The sequence below is a fragment of the Strix aluco genome, chromosome 1, assembly GCF_031877795.1.
Source record: "Strix aluco isolate bStrAlu1 chromosome 1, bStrAlu1.hap1, whole genome shotgun sequence".
In the NCBI taxonomy this organism is placed as follows: Eukaryota; Metazoa; Chordata; class Aves; order Strigiformes; family Strigidae; genus Strix; species Strix aluco.
In genome coordinates, this window is record NC_133931.1 from 90,489,968 (window position 1) to 90,513,952 (window position 23,985).

Genomic DNA, 23,985 nt, shown 5'->3' on the forward strand with positions numbered 1-23,985 from the left:
TATATGTCAAGGCTGAAATCCAACTAAAAGATGAAGAATTTAGGGGAAAAGCCTGAAGTGTAATACTTGATTTCCACCTAATAATCCAGAGTATATACTGTATTAGCCTTTGCTAACGGAGACAGAGCTACATTCCCCAGTAACTCCAGCCACACATTCTATACAAAAAGATTTTTTTTCTCATCTATAATTTATACTACAATGTGTTTGCTTGCCTGATCTCAAAACAAAACAGAGCTTAAATCACTGCAAAGAAGTATTCAATTACCATAATATCTTCATCAACAAGAACTGAGCTAGGCAGCCTGTTGGCAAAGACAAATGACTCACAAGCCGAAACTTAAAAGAACAGGAACAAGGAACTAAAAAAACCAAAAAAAGATAAATCTCTCTCCCTTTCTATAGCAAACATGAGAGCAAATAGCTCACAAAATGTTGACATATTTGCTAACTCCATGAATATCTTTCTACCTTAATTCTCTCTGTTCTGCTGTTTCATTCCATTGACTTTGAGTCTATTACTAAAGCTGAGTTGGGGTCATTGTGGCTCACAGCATTATCTGCTCCCTAGGAATTGAAAATAAACTTTCTAGCTTACTGGTGACTGAGGCTGGCATAGCTTAATCAAATCAGAGGTCATAAACAGATGTGCTGGAGGTCATCTAGAGCAACTTCCTCCTCAAAGCCAGGAGTACTGCTGACTGGTTCAACTGGCTATGTCTAGCCAGGTCTTCAAAATCTCCAACAAAGGAGATGCCACAGGCTCTCTGTATAACTTGTTCTTGTGCTGCACTAATCTATTAGTCAAAAAGTTTTTCCAAATCTGAACCTCCGAAGGAACAATTTGTGACAGCTGCTTCCTGTTGTATCATTTGGCACTACTGGTAGTTGTTTGACCCCATAATCTTGGCACCGCTCTTTAAGTAACTGTGCTTGCCACCAACTGCATGATAACCTGGTTTTAGGCAGGTTGCCATTTTGACGACTTATATTTCTGCATCCTCCTGTGAAGTGTTTCTGGAAATGACAGTGAAAGCAAATTGGAACTGAGTAATGTAAATCTGTAGGAAGAGGGGTCTGTCAAAAGCAGGTGGCTAAGGTGCTGGTGCAGGAGCGTTTGGTATCATAGTTGTGGTTCCGGTGATGTGTCTCCAGGTCATGTGTTTCTCATACCAGGGAGCTCTGATATATGTGATGAAATGTTTATGATGTAAGATCACACATCTGAGTCAGAAATCTCTGGTTTTTCTTCCACTTGGTACTGAGAGATTCAATTCTCACTGGTATTGACAGATAAGAAATGAAGTTCTGATAAGGAAACTCTTTGTTTCTTGCAAGCTGAGGCCTGAAAAGCAAGAGTCAGGCATAATGTGTCGCTTTATGTAAAATGAACATAATATATAAAAATATCTGCTCCCCTTCTCTTTCTCCCCTTTTGCATTTCTATCTAACTAAAGATGAAATAAGCAGCATACAGACTAAAAGCAGTCAGGAAACAGGGAAGGGGACAAATTTGAACCCTTGAGATTTGGATGTGGGATGATTGCTTATGCCTGAGGTTTGTGTCAGGCAGAAAGCCACTCAGGTTGGTGGGTAATTAAGTCTGTGGCATTGTAAAAGCCAGGTCTAGTTGTCTTGATGTGGACATTCAGTGTTAAATCACTGAGATTGCACAGGCAAATGGTTATTTTTCTTCGCTTTCTTTTTTAAAGATTAAACTACGATTTTTTCACTTGAAAGATGGTAAGATGACATTTTAAAACTAACCACTTCAAAGCAGGGAAAACAGAAATATGGTATAGTCTTGGGTGTTCTTTTTATAACTGAAGAAATGATTGTTCTTCTTCTTAGACAACATAGCAAATTAGTGGCAGATTCGAGACAAAACCCAAGCACCTAATTATACTGACTCTTTCTTACCATTTCCATAGACAGCACAGGTATTAGTAGGATGCATATGTTCTGTTTAACTGTACTGAAGGGTCAAGGGTTTTTCTAACAGACAAGCGTAGAAAATGGTCTCTGGATTACACTTCGCCATCCACCTATACTCTCTTGACAGATCTGTATTTACAGAACTAGCTACCCTATAGGAGAAAAAGTTATGAATAAGCAGACCTTGACACCGTGAGTAGCCCAGTCCCACTGAGTGCTGCAACCAACGAGGAAGTTGCTAACACAAATGTGTTTCCATTTTTGTTTTCTTGTTGTTGTTGTACTAATCTCTTCACCCACCTGACACCTCCTGAATATTAATCAGGTGCTTTTGCTTGATAATTCAGTGTGTTGAGCTGTTTGAGCTGGGTATACAGAGCATGATTAATCTCCATTCACATCTTGCCAAGAGCTGCAGTTAATAGTGTCTGTGGCATTGAGCTTATTAATTCATGTTTACAAAATGTGAACCAGACAGCTACATGTTTCTACCAAATCTCATACTTTGGAGCTACAGTGTTATCCTATACTGAGAACAGCTGGAGTCACTCAGGTAGAGATGCTTTATTTACTTCCTCTTATTGAGATTTTTTTTATTTTGGTACTGTCTAAATTTTCATCATAATCAGAGCTTCTGTATGCTAAATGCCATCCAAATAAACAAAGTCCAGTTAAAAATTCACATGTAGAGACTAAGAAAACAAATAAATATGTTGAAGAAAGTTACTCAGGGAAAGTGAGACAACAGTAGACAAGGCAAGAGCTTCATCCCCACTTGTGTATGGAAGGGCCACTGCTTCAGAAGGGAATTATGAGGCAGGATTTGAGTGAGGCCAGTGAGGTGGGATTTGAGTTTTAGGGAGCTCCTGCTCCTCCATGGGGCCAGTGGAGAGCACCAAGAGATAGAATATTGAAAATTAAGCAGATACGGTGACAACAACCTCCCTGGTGGAACAGAAGACTGGGTGATTTTTAATCTTTTTCTGCCCAGCAAGATGGTATAGCATTGTATCCACTTAAGTTAGCCTGTGTTTTGGGATATTATATCAAGTATAGATCTTATGAAGTTCAGTAGTTCTTCTCCGATAGAAGAAGAACATGTAAGTAGATAGTAATGTATCATTACTGAAAATGAAGAAAGAGGAAGGAACAGCAAGTGGGTTTCATCTAAATGGCACAGACTGAGCATATGTTGTAATGAGCTGTAATTCAGCAGAGGCTATCTGCAAGTGAAACAGCAATCAGTCCTTTACAGTCTCATATTCTCTTACTTTCCAGAGAGTAATGTTGATGCTAGCGTTCCAGGACAGGATCTTATCTGTACTTTCACAAGGATTATGGTCTGTGTGCAGAGGCATGGAAATACATGTCTGAGCATTGCTGACAAACCACACACCGTATCTAATACTGTAAATGTTGTATAAAGTCCAGATTGATTTCGGTGCTTCCAGTTTTCAGGAGTTTGTGCTAACTGAATTAATTTGAAAGGGAAACTCCTTTTTACCTTGATACAGCTTGCCAAGGAGGCACTGGGGATGAGATTTGGGCAAAGAAGCAAATCCTAATAAAAATAATTAAAATGAACAGACTTGATGAGGAACATATTGCTTCTGTGAGCTGATGAGAATTCACTGTGTGGTAAGAAGTCTGCGATAAAGCAGTAACTAACGTGTTCTTAAACAGGAGATCAGGAGTCTGGGGGGTGGAACAGGCAATCAGCAAAAATCAGCTATTAATCTTTGAAACTCTTCTCACTTGGAGAACAATTTTTCGTATGTGAAAATGTTCCTCTACATACCCTGTCAAGGTAGAAGTTAAACCCTTCACTCCTCACTATTATAGGTGTGTTGGGTTTGTGTGTGTGGTGGGGGTTTTGGTAGCAGGGGAGGGGCTATGGCGGTGGCCCCTGTGAGAAGCTTCTTGAAGTTCCCTGGCTCCAAGTCAGATCCGCCTTTGCACCAAGGCCGGGCCAATTAGAGATGGTGGTTGTGCCTCTGCAATAACATATTTAAGAAGGGGAACCTGGGAGGAGGACAGGTGCTGAGGAGGAGTTGTGATGGAGACACCTATGACAACACTGAGGTCAGTGGAAGAAAGGTGGAGGAGGGGAATGTGCTGAAGCAGAGACTCCCCTGCAGCCCGTGGTGAGAGGGCAGGCTGTGCCCCTGCAGCCCATGGAGGTCGACAGTGGAGCAGATGCCCTCCTGCAGCCCGTGGAGGACCCCATGCAGAGCAGACGGCTGCACCCAAAGAAGGCTGGGAGTCTGTGGGAAGCCTGTACTGGGGCACTTTATCACTGGTAGGACTACAACACAAGGGAGGGATGCACGCTGGAGCAGTTCACGTTGGAGGAAGTTCATGGAGAACTGTCTTCCATGAGAGGGATCCCACGATGGAGCAAGAGAAGAGTGTAAGGAGTCCTTTGCCTGAGGAGGAAGGAGCGGCAGAGACAAGAGGTGATGATGAACTGACTGCAACCCTCATTCCCTGCTCCCCTGCACCACTTGGGGGGAAGAAAGAGAGAAACCAGGAGCAAAGCTGAGCCCAGGAAGAAGAGAGGGGTGGGGGAAAGGTTTTTTTAAGATGTGGTTGTATTTCTCACTGTCCTACTCTGATTGTTAAATTAAGTGGTGGTGGTGGTGATGTTCAAATTAAATTGATGGGTTTTTTTCTTCCCCTAATAAGTCTCTTTTCCCTGTGACCATAATGGATGAATCGTCTCTCCCAATTCCCAAGACTTTGATTCTATTTCCTTCGCCCCATGGCTGAGGGGGAAGAAGTGAATGAGCAGTTGCGTGGTGCTCAGTTGCCTTCTGGACTCAAACCACGACAATAGGGAACACTGTAAATTTCTCACCTTGCTTCCTAACTGAGAGCTCAGTCTGGGGGAGAATTTACCAGGGAGAAGCAGAGTCAGGCAAAGGAAATTCATTCTGTAATGGATCCTGCTGCACAGCAGAGTCCTTTTGACTTCTGCTTTCTCATCAGAGTGCTCCAACAAGAAAAAGATATGTTGCCCTCAGGCTGTATCTTCTTGGGAAGAAAGGTCAGGTTAGTTCAAGACCTGGGATTTGACCACGGCCAGTTCCTGTTGCAGCTATGCCAACAGAAAGAGCTGCTTTCTCTGCTGCCTGTCAGCAGTCCTTCCCCATGCTTTGTTGCAGGTGTATCTGTGCCCTGAGTTTGCATGGCTGACCCAGACTTTGTCTTGCTATCTTAATTTCCTGGCTTGCCTTGAGAAGTCTCTCATTGCTGGACTGTGACCAACCCTGGGCCCCAGCCCTGCTACCAGCCTTCCTTAAGTTTGGCTTACTGGGGAGTGGTGGGACTGTGCCTCACGGGAGAGGTGAGAAGAGAGTATGGTTCTGCTGACTTGTGGGCACCCACTGCCCCACCTGGCCTGTGCCCAGTGACTCACACCAACCCCTGATACCTACCTGTTAGCAAAGTTGCTTTTGTGAGCCTGTCTCAACCCATCTAAGCATAACCAAGTAGGACTGGTTCACATGGGACATCTCTCGTGATTTGGTTCTTCCTGATTGGGTTAGTTTAGGGGACCAATGAGCTGAACCTGTGGAGAGCAATGGTCTCTCATGTGGGGAAATTGGTGACTGGCAGGTGACACACAAGAGTCAAAGCTGTGTTCATTGGCACATCCTTGCCAAAAAGGGGATGTATCCACTCAGTTATCCCCAAACTGGCAGAAAGGGTCTTCTCAACTGCTGTCTAAGCCAAGGAATCCAAAATCACATGGATGGGGATGTTCCCCAGATACTAAAGTCCTTGTATGTCCAGAGCTGCCCCACTGAGAGTCACATGATGCTCTCAAGATTTAGTCCTAGGTGTACGGGTTCTAGATGTTCCTTTGCATCTCCTCTCAGGGCCCTTGTCTGGACATTTTTCTGTGTCTAAGATACCAACTAGAATACACAGAATCACAGAATCATCTAGGTTGGAAAAGACCTTGAAGATCATCTAGTCCAACCGTTAACCTAGCACTGACAGTTTCCAACTACACCATATCCCTCAGCGCTATGTCGACCCTACTCTTAAACACCTCCAGGGATAGGGACTCCACCACCTCCCTGGACAGCCCATTCCAATGCCTAACAACCTGTTCTGTAAAGAAATACTTCCTAATATCCAGTCTAAACCTTCCCTGGCACAACTTGAGGCCATTACCTCTTGTCTTATCGCTTGTTACTTGGTTAAAGAGACTCATTCCCAGCTCTCTGCAACCTCCTTTCAAGTAGTTGTAGAGGGCGATGAGGTCTCCCCTCAGCCTCCTCTTCTCCAGACTAAACAACCCCAGTTCCATCAGCCGTTCCTCGTACGACATGTGCTCCAGACCCTTCACCAGCTTCGTTGCCCTTCTCTGGACACGCTCGAGTAATTCAACATCCTTTTTGTAGTGAGGGGCCCAAAACTGAACACTGTAATTGAGGTGCAGCCTCACCAGTGCCGAGTACAGGGGTAAGATCACTTCCCTGTCCCTGCTAGCCACGCTATTTCTGATACAAGCCAGGATGCCATTGGCCTTCTTGGCCACCTGGGCACACTGCTGGCTCATGTTCAGCCAGCTGTCAATCAACACCCCCAGGTCCCTCTCTGACTGGCAGCTCTCCAGCCACTCCTCCCCAAGCCTGTAGCGCTGCTGGGGGTTGTTGTGGCTGAAGTGCAGCACCCGGCATTTGCCCTTATTGAAACTCCTACAGTTGGCCTTAGCCCATCGCTCCAGCCTGTCCAGGTCTCTCTGCAGAGCCTCCCTACCCTCGAGCAGATCAACACTCCCACCCAACTTGGTGTCATCTGCAAACTTACTGAGGGTGCACTCGATCCCCTCGTCAAGATCATCAATAAAGATGTTAAACAGGAGAGGCCCCAAAACCGAGCCCTGGGGGACACCACTCGTGACCGGCCACCAACTGGATTTAACTCCGTTCACCACAACTCTTTGGGCCCGGCCATCCAGCCAGTTTTTTACCCAGCAAAGCGTGTGCCCATCCAAGCCACGAGCAGCCATTATCGCCAGGAGAATGCTGTGGGAAACGGTGTCAAAGGCCTTACTGAAGTCAAGGTAAACTACATCCACAGCCTTTCCCTCATCCAATAAGCAGGTCACCCTGTCGTAGATCAGGTTTGTCAAGCAGAACCTGCATTTCATAAACCCATGCTGACTGGGCCTGATCATCTGATTGTCCCTCATATGTTGTGTGATGGTACTCTGGATGAACTGCTCCATCAGCTTCCCGGGCACCAAAGTCAAGCTGACAGGCCTGTAATTTCCTGGATCATCCTTCTGACCCTTCTTATAGATGGGCGTCACATTGGCCAGTTTCCAATCTGTCGGGACCTCCCCGGTCAGCCAGGACTGCTGGTAAATGATGGAAAGCGGCTTGGCGAGCACCCCAGCCAGCTCCTTCAGCACCCTCAGGTGTATCCCGTCCAGTCCCATAGACTTGTGTGTGTCTATGTGATGCAGTAGGTCACTGACTATCTCCTCCTGGAATGCAGGGGGGTCGTTCTCCCAGTCTCTGTCTTCTGGCTGAGGAGGCTGGATTCCCTCAATACAACTAGTCTTGTTATTAAAGACTGAGGCAAAGAAGGCATTAAGGACTTCAGCCTTGCCCTCATCACTTGTTACCATTTTTCCTCCTGCATCCAGCAGGGGATGGAGGCTCTCCCTGGTCTTTCTTTTGCTACTGACATACTTATAGAAACATTTCTTGTTATCCTTGATTGCTGAAGCCAAGGTAATTTCCAGCTGGGCTTTAGACCTCCTGATTTCTGCCCTGCATAGCCTCACAGCCTCTTTGTAATCACTGTGAGTGGCTAGCCCCTTCTTCCAAAGGCTGTAAACTTTCCTTTTCTCCCCGAGTTCCAGCCAAAGCTTTCTGTGCAGCCAGGGTGGTCTTCTCTGCCGCCGGCTTCTCTTACAGCACCTGGGGACTGCCTGTTCCTGAGCCATTAACACTTCCTTCTTAAAGAGAAGTAATACACAGGTAATAAAATGCAGTTATGGTTAGTTCCTTTTAAAACCAAAGGCACTGATAACTTCGTTAAGCATAACACAGGCACTAAAGCATCAGGCCATGGAGTTCAAACTTGCCTGTATCCCAGGGATGAATTTCCATTCCTGACCCCCAGAAAAGTTATATACAAAGAGTGAGTAACTATGGTTCATTGTATTACCTAACTTTGAGTATTACTACACAAAATAAGACTTGCTCTTCCATCTTGCAGATTTCAAAATAGGCTCTGCTTCCTGGTATTGTGAAAGAGTTCAGAGGCTCTCAAACAGGAATGGACAGAGTGCTTATTCTCACTGACCAAAACAAGATATGAAGTATGATAATTGAGTCTATATCCCCAAAGAAGTGTGTGTGAAATGACCTTCTCTACAAACGTTCTGCAGCAGAGTTTGTGATGTATCATTTACTGGTGCACAGCAAAACCAGCTATTTCCATTTAAGCTTCTTTTCACAATAGAGATGTACAGTGCTCCAGTGTTTATTCTGAAAGAAAAGCGATGAGAACTTTTTTTTTTTTTCAGGGGTGACACTCATGTGCTACTCCATTTTGAATATCTAATTGAAATATAGTCTTCTCCCACCTTATTCCATTTTACTGTCTCTCAAATAATTTGCATTGTTTCTCATTCTACTACTGACTTTCTAGCAAAGTTTCATAATACAATTCAAGCCAGAATTAAATAATTCTCCACATAAATAGCAGGAATCGAAAACAAAGTCTGTTTAGTTACACCAGTACTGCACTTTGTCATAGCTGTAGCTATTATGTATAGATATTCTTCAGTAAGATGAGAAGTCTAAAGGGAGTAAAGCAAAATATTTTTCAACTGTCTGCAGAACTGCATGCAGTTTTGTTGCTACTGCATCACTAACATGTAAGCTATCAATAGAACTACCTCAGTAACATAACAAAGCTATCCCGAACAAAAGTCAGTCAGGTTTGTAGAAACTCTGTGCATACATAGTTGGAAGTTTCCACATTATAAACTCCTACTGCCTTTTATTCTTTGGCATACAATTTATGTAACTAAAGTACAAACAAATTCTTTTTGTTCCTATTCATCATGGACTGTTTTCAGCTGCTGTATACAAAAGAACACTTACAAACATTTAAGCCTTGTTCAGCTTTTTCTAAAGTGTCCTTAACTCTTCGGGTAGTAAACAAGATTATTTTCTTTACACTCCAGTGGATGAGATATTACTTTGTGATGGCTGGACAATCTACAAGGGGATAAACAATGTAACAGAGCTCACCTTCAGCTCATTGGTGTAAATGTTGAGTGCATTGCTATAGCAACAACCCCAAATGAAGAATTCACTAGTTCCTTCCACTGGCATCTTAGATTACTTTTTGGAGGGGAAGGAGATGGATTTGGTTGGTCTTGTTCAGCAGCAGACTCAAAACAAATTGCCTCCCTTAATATGATCCAAGACAGACTTGGGCATGTTAGTGCTACCAGACTTCAAACTCACATACCTGCAAAAGCAATTGACAGCCCTGTGACTCCGGTGAGCTACCACCCAGAGAATAATCTCAGAGAAACCTAAGGCCTGTTAAACCCTGTATTTTGTAAATGCCTAAATAGATGCAGATTTGCAGCCCTGAAAAAAAGGATGTAGCTTCCCCATTGGCACTGCCCAGTGTGGTGGGAGAGCTCTGGGTCACAGGAGTTGTTTATGCAACAGCATTGATGCAAATCCACTTTTTCCCCCTGCCTAGCACAGCGGCCCCTCCTGCTTCTGAAGATGCCCCAGATGCCTTTATGCAGAAGTGTTGTGCTGTGGGGAGTTGGCCACTGCTCTCCAGGGAGCTCATCTGCCTGGATCACTGTAAAAATTAAATATTTGAGGTGGTTTGACTGTACTTCTGAACACAATTTTCTCTGTCTAGCATACTCTCAGTGTGATGTTTGGAGATCTCCATCAAAATAAGAAGAAATTGAAATACATGTGTCTGCTGATTAATCAATCATGTCTTTTTCCTCACTTCTATTTAAAATGCCCATCAGTAAGAAGGCACCTAATGTGGAAAGGGGAAGGAGGGGGTTCAGGATTGTTAATCTAGAAAGAAATGAGACCTCTCCAGTTCAGAATTATTATTAAAAATCAGTACTTCTGATTGACTTGTGTCACACCTCTGTTTTTTGTCAGAAACTCAGATGCCAGGCTCTTGAACAAATCTTGACTTTGCAGATGTCTTTGCTAGTTGAAGATGTTATCCTTTTTCACCATCCATGACTTCAAGGTGAAATCTAAATCAATAGAGGTAATAATTAGATCAGAAATTTTGTAAATGTTTCCATCTTCATTAAAGAAAAGAGGTTTTTTAAAACTTCATGCAAAAGCTTCTTTAACAGCACCTGATTAATTTGGTTCAAACCTGGACATCAGCTTTTGGAAGAAATATATTCTTCCAGTTTTAATTTAGTGTAGAAACACTGACTTCAAAAGCATGACTGCATCAGGAAAGCAGAAATCCATGTTTCACTAAGCCTTGGAGAGTAGCAGACTGTTAAGTACAAGACTGTTAAGAGTTATATGAACTGTTGCAAGCATATGCAGTGTCTGCAGCTGATTTGTAAGGAGGCTGTGGCAGCAGGGAGCAAGGTTTTCGATTTCAAAAAACGAGGCTCCATACTCCAGGGGACACCAGGGCCAAACTCTATTTCCTGTTCTGTTACTTGCCTAATGTTTAGATCAAATGAGGTATGTGTTAGGTCTGAGCTTCCCACACTTTCTCTTGCACTCCTCTGAAATAATAGCAGTTCTTAACACTGGCGGAGACTTTGGTGCTTTAACCTGTGTCAGGCTTCTTCCACCAGCAGAGAGGTAAGAAATGTTATCAGTGTGTTCAGTGATGTTGTGATAACAAGGTTGCAGCACAATAGCTAAACTAAGAGACCAGAAAGTGCTTCATTTGTTGTTTTTTTGATGTTGGGTTTAGGTTTTTTTTTTTCCAAATGGGAAAAATAAGTGGTTTATTTGAGCAGTTCAAAGGCTCTAAAATATACCATCTCTGGGGTAAAACTGAATGAAGTGACCTCATCTTGAAGTGCCAGTTGGTGGACTATCCTTCATATCTACTCCACAGCCCAGTCATTAGGATAGTTCCTACTGAATTCTGTAAAAACCTGTTTCTAAATCCTGGTGTTACTTGCCTACACTCCTCCCCTGGTGAAATGGATGAGGAAAGTTAGATGCTTCTGGAAAATCTTCCAGTATGAGCAGCAAATCCAATGACCTTTAATGTGTCATATCCCTAAATAAGCCTATTAAACATATCCATGTAAACAAAGCTGAAATAGATACTCAGAAAATAAAGACTGTTTTCTACACAGAATGCTCTTTTCCTCTTTCACATCACAAATATTCTACAATTGTCTTCTTTCCCACTTCTCAGCATCTTTACCAGATACAGGATAGGTTTAATAACAGATACTTTATCCCTTCACTGAAGCTCCAGACAATGCCAGTTTAAAGCAAAAGTGGAAACACTTCTTTAGGATTAATTGAATTAGTGGCTTATCTGCTTCAAAGTGCTGACATTAATAAGGGTTGTGAATACATAACTGGGAAGAAGAGTGTTTCCTATTGTCCCCAGCAGCCAATTCACTATACTTGAGAGCTATCTGCCTTGCTCAGCCTTTAATCTATGATAGAAGCAGTTCTGAAATTACCATGTAGGCCCAACAGCTCAACTTCTGGAATGACTGACTGATAAGGGCATGTTTGCTACTTTCTCTGATGTCCTTCACTCATGTTACCCACTTACCATTTACTTAACCCCTCCTTGCTCCACCAGAACACTGCAGTTTCATTCTAGATTCAGAAGAACTATTATGATACCCTGGTTGAAGAGAAAAAAAGCTGGAGTTCAGTTTTCTATTTGTTTCAGTATCTATAACACAAATGTTTTTCTCTTACTGTTGGCAATCACCTTGCATGGGGAGGGGGGAGAAATTGTGTTTTCACTTGACAGCTTCCACAGAGTAAGTTTTATTATGTTATCACATAGATCAAGATAATTCATATATTGTCAGTGTAACTGTTTGTTTTATCTGCAGTAAGGCATAAGGAAAAAACTTGATACACTCTTGCATTTGCAAGGGCATATCAAGGGCATATTTGTAAGAATATCTTGCAAGATACTCTCTTGCATTTGTAAGGGCTTTAGAACAAGGACACACTGATTTTCAGCTGTGTAACTGTAGCATGGGTAGACATTTTCAAGTTAGCTCTAATCTTGCTAAAATGAGTTAACAGGAAATCTTTCAGTGTCTGGTACACAAATCTGCCAGCAACTCTGGCAGCACGACTTGCTGGCTGGTTTGTGCAGAACTCCGTGCCACCACAGTTTAATACATGAGTTCGCTGCGCAGAGTAACCACTCAGACTTGCTGGTGGGTATGTCTATTTTTGCTCTCAACAGTACCTTTTAATTGAGATGAAGATAATCTCTGGGCGGTGGTGGGCACAGCGTGCAATAAGGTGCCCTGGTATCTTCATCAGAGTTGTCTTCTTACAGCTGAATTCTGCCAAACCATTTCACTTACTGTTTTATAGCTTTTGCAGGCTCATGACTGGTGAAGGAGTCTCACTGGATTACAGATTAGAGGACACAGGATGACCTATCTTCACAGTATATTCAAGCTACAGTTACCCCGATGAACCACTGTCACGCTCATTTCCCTTTTGAGAGAGGGGACTGATTTTGTTTCAGATTTGTTTGCTTTTTAAAGACTAATGTGGATGCATAAATTAGTAACTGGTTTGACAGTATTGGTTAACTTCAGGTCTGAGATGGACTATCAGGGATACATAAATTACAAATTTATAAGGCTACTGAGATCTTTTATATTTTTGTGTGTGGCTAATACTGGTCATCCTCTTGTTTCCGGTGGGTGGGGATTGCATTGTCACAGCTGTTGCTTCCTCTTGTCTTTGCCAGACATTTTCTCTTCATGACATTCTGTTTCTCACTGAAAGCAAAATGATTTTTCAAAGTGAGCAAGCATTAGAGGGAAGACTCTCATTGGGCAGTTATTCTTCATTTTGAAGAATCTTTCCTTTATATAAAGCAACTGAAATCTTGATACACTGTGTCTGAATTGACAGTGTTTGTCACAAACACTAAAACTCTTATCTGTGCTCTTGTATCATGTCTCAATTACTGCAACACCCTCTGCTTTAATGTCAAAAAAAGCCTTAAAAAAAAAAAGATAGTCTTGCTTCATGAATACCTAACTGTAACACTTTTGCAAAGATATTTTTCCAGACAGTTACTCAGCATACTTCCTTTGAGATGTCTGAAAATGTTTCTTCAGAACAATAGGCTATAATTTGACTCTGAGCTTCCATCTTCTGACTGCAACTACTTGAGTTACCTTATGCAATAGTTGAAGGCTCTTAAAGATACTGACAAGCATTCCAAGTTGTCTACTTCTCTTCATCTTTTGCCAGCATAGGAGAGTCCTGGTGCATACAGAGGGGCTTTTTGGTATCAGCAATTCCATTATCCCCAGAGCAATAGGCTAAATATTGTCATTCAATATGCTTTTTGAGACTGCCTGTCTATTTTGAGAAAAACTTGTTTTGGTACAATCCCTTATTGGTATCTCTCCCCATTCTGTTTACAACTTTCAAGTATTTGCAGACATTTACAAAAAACTTTAGTCTGTCAGGATCCGACTCAATTTTTAGCTGTCAGATGCTGCTGTGGCCCAAACCTGCACTGGAAATAAAGGAAACCTGGGTAAAAAAGGAGGCCTTGGAAGATGTGTTGAAGAACTTCTTCCAAACATTCTTTATTCATATGGGTCAGCATCATTCTCCTAAGCAGCCAGCTATCTCACAGAAAGGGCATCACATTGGTCTGCCATAGTTAGGAAAGTTAAAGCCCTCAGTAGGTTACATACAGATATACCAACGTGTCATATCATCACTCTCTACACAGCTTTAGAGGGCCAGCCATGACCTGTCCTCATATTTTTCACCTCTGTTCTCCTAAATAAACTGGTTTTATCAGCTTTTGTTGTTCTTTCCACATTCCTTCTAGTCTACAAGTAACTCCCGGAGTACAAGCAGCCAAGAATGAAATCCAGATGCCTACTCAGTCTTGGCAAAGCCCTCTAGAAAGACACTTCCTTGGTTTAAGGGCACTGGGCTTTATTTTTGTACCTCTTGGTCTATCACATCACTGCATCACATTACAAATGTAAGCCTGATTAGTTTTTAACATTGCTTTGCCTGGCTTGACCTACAGATATACTCTCCAGGAATACAGTTAATTGTCACTAATGTTTTACATTTTGTAAGTACTTCTGACTGTCCTAATCTATGCCCACTAGCATTTTGGCTGAAGCACAGCTTCTTCAAGCTTAGAAAAGTTCTAGTTCTCTAGCATCCTACAAATTAGATCTGTTGGTCATTAATAAAAATGTCAAAGAAGGCTACTTATCACTGCAGACTACTCCTGCACTTCACACTAAGTCAGCTGTCCTCAATTTCTTACAGTTTTAGCTGGATTTCTGTCTACATATAGCATTTTTTGCTATAGCAAAATAGTATTTTTGTCCAAACTTATTTGAATTCTCTTTCAAGCTACTCTTTTAAACCAGTGTGTTTGAATTTTTGTGATGTCTGATATTGCCTTTGTTGTTCATCTAACTTACTAATTTCAGTATCAAGGAGCCAGTGGATTGTTTTGTGAATGCTTTCCTAAAAATTAATGAGTTCTATCAAATTCAATCTCAGCATGTTTTACTCACCCATAGGGGTTCAAAGATTGGAGTTTGACTGTAAAATAACTTTTCTTTGTACATGTTCTACCTACTTCTTGGGGCATCTCCCTCAATGTACTATGAAAATACACTGTTCAATGTAGAGGGACCTAGAACTGTATGAGGAAATTAGACTTATGAAAAAGAGATATATAATACTGAATACACTGTACTTATGGTTGGTTCTTGGCAATTTTCCTTTCAGCATGACACTCTACAAATGTTAGGTGCTTTATCAATATTAACAAAAGATTATGTTTGATTTAGCTGCAGAAGAAAAAGGTGGTATTTCACAGACACTGAAGGACAAGTTGTTAGTTAAAAAGGAAAACTAATTTATTGGGATCCTGACTTAGGCTAACACTCTCATGGGGGAATCAGATCTCCCAAATAGGGTGATCAGTCACTGTCCAGTATTGATGGGAACTCCCCTATCAAGTGTCTTGTAGCATCATTCTCAAAAAGACCAGGAAGGACTCCCTGAAGTACTGTTCTGCTCAGTTCTGATAATCCAGCTGGCAGTAGCCCTGTACGACCTACCCAGCACATGCATAATTCATCATTGTTGCCATATCTTAACTACTAAATGCAAAACATCTCAAATATCATACCTATATACAAAAGACTGTCCTATGTGATCATTTCTGCAGGAACAATTTCCATTAACTTTTACATATGTCTTATCTATGTACAATTTGATCAACATTTCAACAGAAACCATGTAGGGGAACCCTTGGGACACTCCACGTGGGTTGTTAAGCAACACATTTAAGCATACAAACTGGACTAAGTGCAGCAGGAGCTGCTAAGGGGAGCTTGCAGTACTATCTGAAACTTCCAGCTAGGAGCTCTGTAACATTTGGTCAAATACTTGACTGTGAAGGTTCAGTCTACGACCTCATTAGGAGTCAGTCCATTGCCTCAAGTCAGCCCAGTATTTCATCTATGCAGAGAAGTGTCTGGGGAGTCACTGAACCACCCAAGGAATTAAGGGCTGAAGTATATTGGGTCTGCAGACAGCCACAGCTGTGATACTCAGCTCCATTGCAAGTATAACTAAGGAACAAACTTGATTTCCATACTTACTACATGTCACGTCCCTCTCAGATGAGGGAGACAAGTGACTCAGATTCACAAATCCCCAGTGGAGTGGACAACGGTGAGACAAGTCTCAAAGTCCAAACATTTATTAACTTCCCACAATGTACTAATTGGACACACGATAATTGGCTAAGTATGTAACAAGTTGTGGCAAGCAATACAGTATGCCTTGCATTGCTTAATGGTAGTGAAGGAAAAAGGGGAAAAAAGAAAGGAGGGAGATAGAGGGAATAGAGGAATAGAGATCACCGGTCTGGGTTTCTGCATCGATCCCGCCAGTGAGGGTTCAAGGAGGCAGCCATCTTCTTCACTTCACTGCACTCTCCAGGCCCCTCTCTTCTTTCCTCCCCCTCAATTTATACACATTTTCCTTGGGTCCATCCCCTAGGTCGACCCACATACCTACGTATCCCATGTATGGGTAGGGGTAAGGTGTTTCATGGGATGATGTAATTAGCATGATCATGTTAGTCTTCATTAGCATATTTAGGGGTGTTAACTTTAATATGCATTTCATGGATAATGAAGCAAAGGTCATTCACCGGACAGATGGCCCTTGAAATGTGACCAGGTGCACCAGAGCAGAACCGTCCTGTCTCCAAAGGGCTCCCCCCTCCGCCTGCATTGTGTGTTACTCAGGCAGCCTTATCAGCTTCAACCTCCACACCATCCACCCCGTGACTATAGTTTCGTCTTGCTAGTGTTTGAGGCATTCCTTAGCTCGGAGGGCCTCAATGTTCATCTCTTTCTCAGGCTGTTTTCCTCAATCCGTGTTTCTCACAGGCCTGGTTTTCCGTCTCTCACACTACACACTTTTAAATTAAGTTCCATAGTTCTTTATACAACATTTAAAAATGCATGACAAAGGGCGCTTCTACTCTGTCATCACAAAAATATGATTGAAACACCCTTGAGCTAGCTGAAACACTAGTAAATAACTGTTGGGGCTAGTTACCCAACTACTATCCTGCTGCTTGAAGTTTTGCAACCACTTCTAAGCTATATTCTGCAGTAGCCAAACTGCTGCTGGAAGAGATAATTGTTGTAATAAGAGCCTAGAGAGCATGGAAACAATTGCACAATTCTATTTCACCTGTTAATGTTAAACTCTTAAATACCAAACTTTTCCAGAGATACAAGGAAATACTACAGCCATGGTCAGGCCCAGAAGGCCTCCAATCATTGTATATGGTCAAAGCCATCAAATAAACAGTGTTATTTATTTGGGGTGGGGGTGGCTTCTGTGCCTCAGAGATGTAATGTCATTATTTAACCTTTTGAAAGACAAGTTTTATGCTCAGAGATCTTTTAAGTCATTTATTCAGAGAAATATTCCGAGGAGAGGGAAAGGTATAACATTTTACTGTGCATTTGAACTTGGGAGACAAGTAGCATTGTTAACAGACAGATTCACTGCTCTGGAAAATAAGAAAATGTTAGTGGAGAAAGAACTAAACAACTGAAGGGTGGCAAAAGAAGGAATTCAAGAAGTTGTAAATGAGTTACTAGGCCTTTTAACTTCAGGTCAATGACTGTAATCCAGGCTAGCTCTGTATTGATAAGAAAGTAATTACTCTTTGACACCTCTGAGGGGTCTGGGGTGGTATGAATTAAAGATCTGGGCCAAAACCTAATGAAAAGCTCTACATGTTACAAAAACCAAATACAATCAATTTAAACAAAAAGCTGAGAATACCTATTAAAATGTGCAAAATTGATTTTATGGAGAGAAAATAACAAATCTGGTACTTGTCCTGGTCCTGTCAGGAACCCAGGTGTTTCTCTCACTGTCTGATATAATGAAGCCTGTAGATTATGCAGGGTTTTAGCCTCCCCCTGCCCCACCTTAATTCCTGTGACACAGACCCCTACTCAGAAGGATTTGTTTCAAAACCTCCAAAAAGGTAACAGGGATGAGAAACAACTTCACAATCACTGATTTTATTGAGTGTAGTTACTTGCCAGATTAGAACTGCCCATTTGATTTAGCACTGTTAATCACTAACACACTGATGGAGAGCCACAGAAGCATGACTGCTGAATATGCTCTCTGTACATCCCACTCCTTTTTGGTTTCTTCCCCTTTGTCTTCACACATTTTCTTCCAACAGAGGTTCCCCCAACAAACTCTGATTAATAGCAGAGCTGGAAGGGACTTATATATCCTTTGTGCTTTACTTAAAGATGTTTCTTTCCCCCCCTACTTCGATAGAAAGATTGAGAAATATTTCATAGCAAGATAAGCCAGAGTTACGGAAATCAATGAACTGTGAGATAATCAAATGCATTTTACAATCAGTGATTTAGACCGGTCAATAAACATTTAATAATATTTTTTCAGTTAAAATGATGTGGGGTGGGAGAAGGAAGGAAAACTGATGCTTTTGATATTTATTATGTACTGCATGATCATACCTTTACATCAAATTGAAAAAAGTTTTCAAAGAAAATGTGTTTCTTTATCATTTGTCAGGGTAGTTATAACACTTTGGAATATTGTACAAAGGTATAAGAAGAATTTTAGGGCTGGATGCTGTGGGAGGCATTGGCCTGCCAGCCTTGCACAGCCTCTGAGAAAGTGCTAGGCTTTGATGAAAAACAGGCCTTGGAAGAAAGATAAGAGGCTGTTGAGTTATGCCAAGGTGGCAGGGAAAAACAACGGACAGCTGCAACACTGAACTGTGCAAAAGTACTGAACTGCGAGAAGATGCTACCGCGAGAACAGCACATGAACGAGAGGGTGATTGGTCTGCACAGCGCGTGTTAGAGTGGTCTTATGCTGATAGGAGAAAAGGTTGATAGCTGTCTAACTGCTGATTTGTTAACTATGAAGTAAGAGCTTTACCGACAGCATCCGAGAGCATAAGTATGTACTGTTGTAACAATAAACTCTCTCTTTCTTTCTGGATTTCATTGGGAGTCCATGCCTCAGTTGTCACAGGATGCACTCATTGTTTTTGAGGTATGGGGCAGATTTCTTCCTCTTTGTCAAGAAAGTCATAACTACCTGCCTAAAATCTGAAGGTAAATTGCCATCCTAATTCTGCAATCTAAATTTGAGTTGCAAGTTAGAGATTTACTATGATACAAGAAACAAACACCTAAAATAATCCATCTGTGACAATCTGCTCCTGAGTTTATACCCTATTCACTAGTCTTATTAACCAGTATCCCATATACTAAAGTTAAATTCTGTTTGTATGTTTCAGCAGAATGTATACCTAAGAGTTTTCTTTAGATCATTTGCAGCAGTACCAGCAACCCAGAAAGGAAGGCTGAATCATGAGACACTGAAATCACTGTTTCACAGTGGTGAGTTGCTAAACTGACTGAGTTGAATCACTGAGCTGGAAAACCCAACACCTTGTCTCTCATAAACTTATTGGAAAGATGTGGTTTGGGTTGGTTTGATGTTTTGGTGGGTTTTTTTTTTTCATAAATTCAAATTTTAAAAGTCTTTTCATGTGAATCATTGAATACAATATTTGCAGTTCAGTCCAATTTGAGGGGAACTATTTCAGTCTTCTAAGGTACAGATACCAGTGAGTAATATGAATCCCAAATATGTGGCATTAAATCTATGGCACTGGGTAAATATTGTTAGATGAGTGACTGATTAAGAGTAAAATGTAGCTACATAAACTGTAATTTGGCAGGAACTCATCTAATCCCTTAGCAGTTACATTACTGGGGTGTCTCAACTGAGATGAAAGGAAGCAGTTGTTTTCTTGAGGCTGCAGAATTTTGTACTTTTGTATTAAGAGAACTAAACTGGTAGGAAGTACTTGATTTCAATTACTTGTCCTAAAGGATACCTTCTAGCCAAAAGAAAAACTAACAAAACATATCCCAGAAATGAGGAGAAAGGAGAGGAAAAAGGAAGTGGAAACTTACTACTAAGCACAGCTTCCCAGGAAGAATAGAAAAGACTGAAAATGGTGTTAGATTTAGCAAGTGGGACAGGATTAGAAGCCACAAAGAACTCCCTATCAGCTCCACTGTCCTATGGGCATGTTTGGGCAATGACTCATTAAAAGCCGTCTCCTTCAAATGAAGAATTGCTTTCTCCTCACTCACAGAGCTATTATTTCCCTTTGCAAAAGATGATGTCCTTATGAATACACCAGTATTTTACAATGAAGATAGTACCCTAAGCTTCAGTTCCCTTGATTAAATACAATTGTCTAGAGCCCACATTTAAGTCATGTGAGCAGAGGAATCTAAATGAAAATGCTTACTATATATGTCTACACCCACCTGTTAAAGTGTCTTGGCTTGTGTACGGGTTCCTCAGTCAGCCCACAGATGGTTCTACAGACTCTCTGCATTTTGTTCTCCAGACAGATCCCCTCCCATCCCTCTGCAATCACATTAAGTGCTTGGCATAGTCTAGCATAAATGGATCTGGAGCTCTTTAGATACTCACCAACCACACTGGGAATCATGCTGGGTCACTTGATCCACTTTAGGACAAACTGGAGCACTTCAGAAATGCGCTCTTCCTAGAACTGGAAACACAAAGCAGACACTGTGATTAACCAGCTATGTATAGACCACAAGTAGTCAATACAGAAGAAGCAAAAAAAAAAGCCATTATGCCATCAGAAATCATATTTTAAAAAACTCCTCCAACACTTTGTAGGAACTGCAAAATCTAAGGAAACCTGAACAGAAAGTAGGAAGAGGGGTAACAGATCCTGTTGTATGATGCAAGACATCATTCTTACCTAACTCTCCAACAACCTACCTAGAGAACAGTAGAGAAACCTGCAGGTTTCCTTCAACTCAGCTCATCAGAGTCATCCTAAGTTAGTGACTTTTCAGGAGCTACAGCTGTGGGCTAGGCCACTGGGTCTTCTTCCTCAAACTGAACATGGTTTCTGACATGGCAAAATCCCCTGCGACAGAATCACCTCTCCCTATTTAGTTCTCTGTTCACCAGAGTTGGTATACTGTGTAATGCTTCAGTTCAAGAGAAAGTAGTTTACTAGTTCCAGCTAGGGATAGAAAGCAAATACAGAGAGATCTGTACTTAAATCAAATCAGGCTTCAAATTAAAGGTTTTGCTCAGTTGTTATGAATTCAGCATGAACACTTTTTTCCTCCTGAAATTACTTCAGGCCACCTTATAAAGGATGTCCCTTTAGTGGAAAATTATGGCAGTGGCGTAATTTGCTTCTGATTAGCTACTTACTGTATTTAGTAAAATGAATGCAAGGACATAACCTGTCTTCAGTAAACCAGCTAAGAGCAATCTACCTCTGTCATGGCTAATAAAAACACTAGCTATTTCTTGTCTTCCTCTCCCCAGTTCACTTTCTACTTTATAATTAATCAATTTATTGCTTACTTGTATCTGTAAATTAGAAGCAGTGCACTCAACAGAGGAGGTAAAGAAAAGAATAATCATTCCTAATCTAGTCACAGCTACATTCAAAATAAAGAACAATCATGCAAATTAGCTCCTCAAGAGACAGAGTTTATCTAGTCAATTTTAATCCACTCCAATGATTCTTTCTTAGGTAACTTCTAACAGTCTTTATCTTATTCTCTTTCATTTTTCATGTCACATTTCAAACTTCATGATACATATTCTGATCTTGGTATTTGACCTCCCAAATGCATTAGTGATCATAGGAGTTGCATCGGGTTCTCAGCACTGCAAAAACAGAGAGGAACAATTTTCATGAGGCTTGTTCACCTCTTAATGCAATGGAGTAAGTACCCTCAATGTTCTGTTAAGTGCAGTCACTAGTAACCTTTTTAAACATTTATTCTTTGTTCCTGTACTGGTGCTTTATATGTTCATAGCATTAAGATTCAACTCTCAGTTTCTATCACCACACATTTTCTGTATTGCTGCCTGTTGGCGTGTTTGTAGCAGTGCATGCAAGAATTGGTTCTCAAGTGAATTTTGCCTGTCCCTTATTCACAACTTTATTACTTCTTAGCTACTGTTAAGTCACTTCCTATTACACTCCAAAAAGTTTGCCTTTTGTATTTCAGTGACAGAGGATTGCTCTCACTTAAATATTCCCTCAGTCCATGTAAATTGTCCCCATCAAGCCTCAATCACTGTAACTTCCATCTTTTCCTTCCTTTTTTAGTATTTTCCTCGCAGTTCTGAAATCTCTACGAGAACTTGTCTCACCCTCACTTTGCTTCTGAAATGTCATCCCTGTAGACCCCCATGGCACTCCACAGCTGAGATAAAAGTGCTAAGAGCCAGGAAGAGGGATATTGACTTAAGATGTCAGCGAGGAGTTGCTTCAAAGCTCCCATTTAATTTGGAAAGGAATGGCAGATGTGAATGGTGTCTGTGGTTGGGATTTGGGAATTTAACTGCCTGGAATAAAACTGACTTGACAAGTTGTTTTCTCCCAAGATACTTACTTCAAATGCCCTGGAGGATAACTTTGTCCTCTCTTTTATGTTTGGTGTTCATGGTATTCAGTCCTGCTCCAAATCCCAACAGTAGTGAACTGCACAAGTGCTGTATGTTGTTTACACAGCAACAAAAACAAAATCATCATCTGCTCTTGAGAAGTATCATATCCTGTCCTGGTTATGGTTGCAAAGTACATCTGCTTCAGCGGGGTTTGATGTCTTCATATTAATAACCATGTTATTGGACTGTCCCTCAACCGTAGGCTGTTTGCTAAATTGCCTTCAATTTCATTACAGATCATAGATCTTAATAGAGATCTAAGACAGATCTTAAGAGAACTGTCCTAATGTTTCTTATGTCCATTGAGAGAAGGTTTCTGTACACTACTGTTTTAAAAATATGCCACCATGATTTTCTTCTTTTATGTCTTTCCTCTGAGGAGCTACAGCACCACTTTATTAATATATGAATGGGAAAACTTTATCATATGTGTAATTATATTTATGCCACTAGGACTTAAGGCTTCTGCTAGCTGGAATGTCATTGTGACCATTCATAAGTATTGTGTACCAAACTCGTATCAGCTCGGTGCACCACCTGCACAATATATTGCTCCATATGCGAACAGGTCCTGAAAAAGATTAGTGCCTGCGGATCCACTGGAAACATTTTGCTTGATTCGATTGTGCTCTAAATTTGTTCTTAAGGCATTGGCAGGGGTGACTATTTTGGCTTTAGGTTTCCTTGATGAATTTCTATTTAGATTGCTGTACATCACTCCTGGTTTTGGATTTTGTATGTAGTCGAGAGGCAAATTATTATTGTTTACAAATAATATTTTAAATCCTCAGATCTCTGAGTCACTTTTGCTTGGGCATCTATTTACTGTGCATGGAGACTTAAAAACAGATTTATACCCACAGCCTATTAGCATCCAACAATTTTCTTATTCATAGCTAATGCTCATAGTAGTGTATTGGGAGCAGCATGCCTCAAGGCCAGGAATTTGTATCCTTACCTCCCCCAGTATCTGCTGTCCAAGCTGTTGCCAAGCAGATGAAGATGTGTCAGCCTTTGTTCCTGGGAACAAGCTGAACCTTAATCTTCCTGAGTTGCCATCCTCTGACTGCCCACTTTCTCATTATTTTCTATAGCTTTTCATGTGGGTGTTTCACTTCTGAATCCTTGAGTTACAAACTTGTTACTAATTCAGCACACTCACTCCTGTACTTTGTGTTCTCTTCTTTCCCATCTTGCCTGATGTAGTACCCTCTGGGGTCCCTCACTTACAAACTAGTAGGAGTAGCCATGGCTCGACAACAATTTTTTTTCAGTAAGGCAGGATCAAGGTCACAAGATTGGGTCTCACATAATGGATGTTTGGATATAGGCTACAACATGAGATGACAAATAATTGCATAGCAATTCCTAGTGAAGAAGGTAACAAAATAGGAGTAGAAATGAGGGTCAGGAGGTATATCAGCTTGATTGCATCGATATTCAGCAGAACCTAGTATGCTTTGTGGAAATGCATATTTTGCTAATTTTTTTTCACTGTAGTAGTCTGTGGCTTTGAACAGTTTTATTTACCTGGCACCATTGCAGTACTACATGTTTTATGTGCTTAGTAGAAAAGCTAAAAATTGAAAACATCAGGGTTGTTGAAAACTTTAAACAAGCCCAAATTTCCAATTATTGAAATAATTTTCTTTAATGAGGCCTGTTGGAAAGTACTAAGTGTTATTCCTCC

General features: G+C 41.2%; 1 long non-coding RNA gene across 1 annotated transcript; it reads right to left on the reverse strand.

The window, feature by feature from the left end:
- Nucleotides 1-10,048: 10,048 nt before the first annotated feature.
- Nucleotides 10,049-11,783, reverse strand: LOC141933455 (uncharacterized). Its single transcript, XR_012626096.1, has 2 exons — nt 11,740-11,783; nt 10,049-10,219 (listed from the first exon to the last, which is right to left on the reverse strand). It is a non-coding gene; the product is annotated as an uncharacterized LOC141933455 (long non-coding RNA).
- Nucleotides 11,784-23,985: the final 12,202 nt, after the last annotated feature.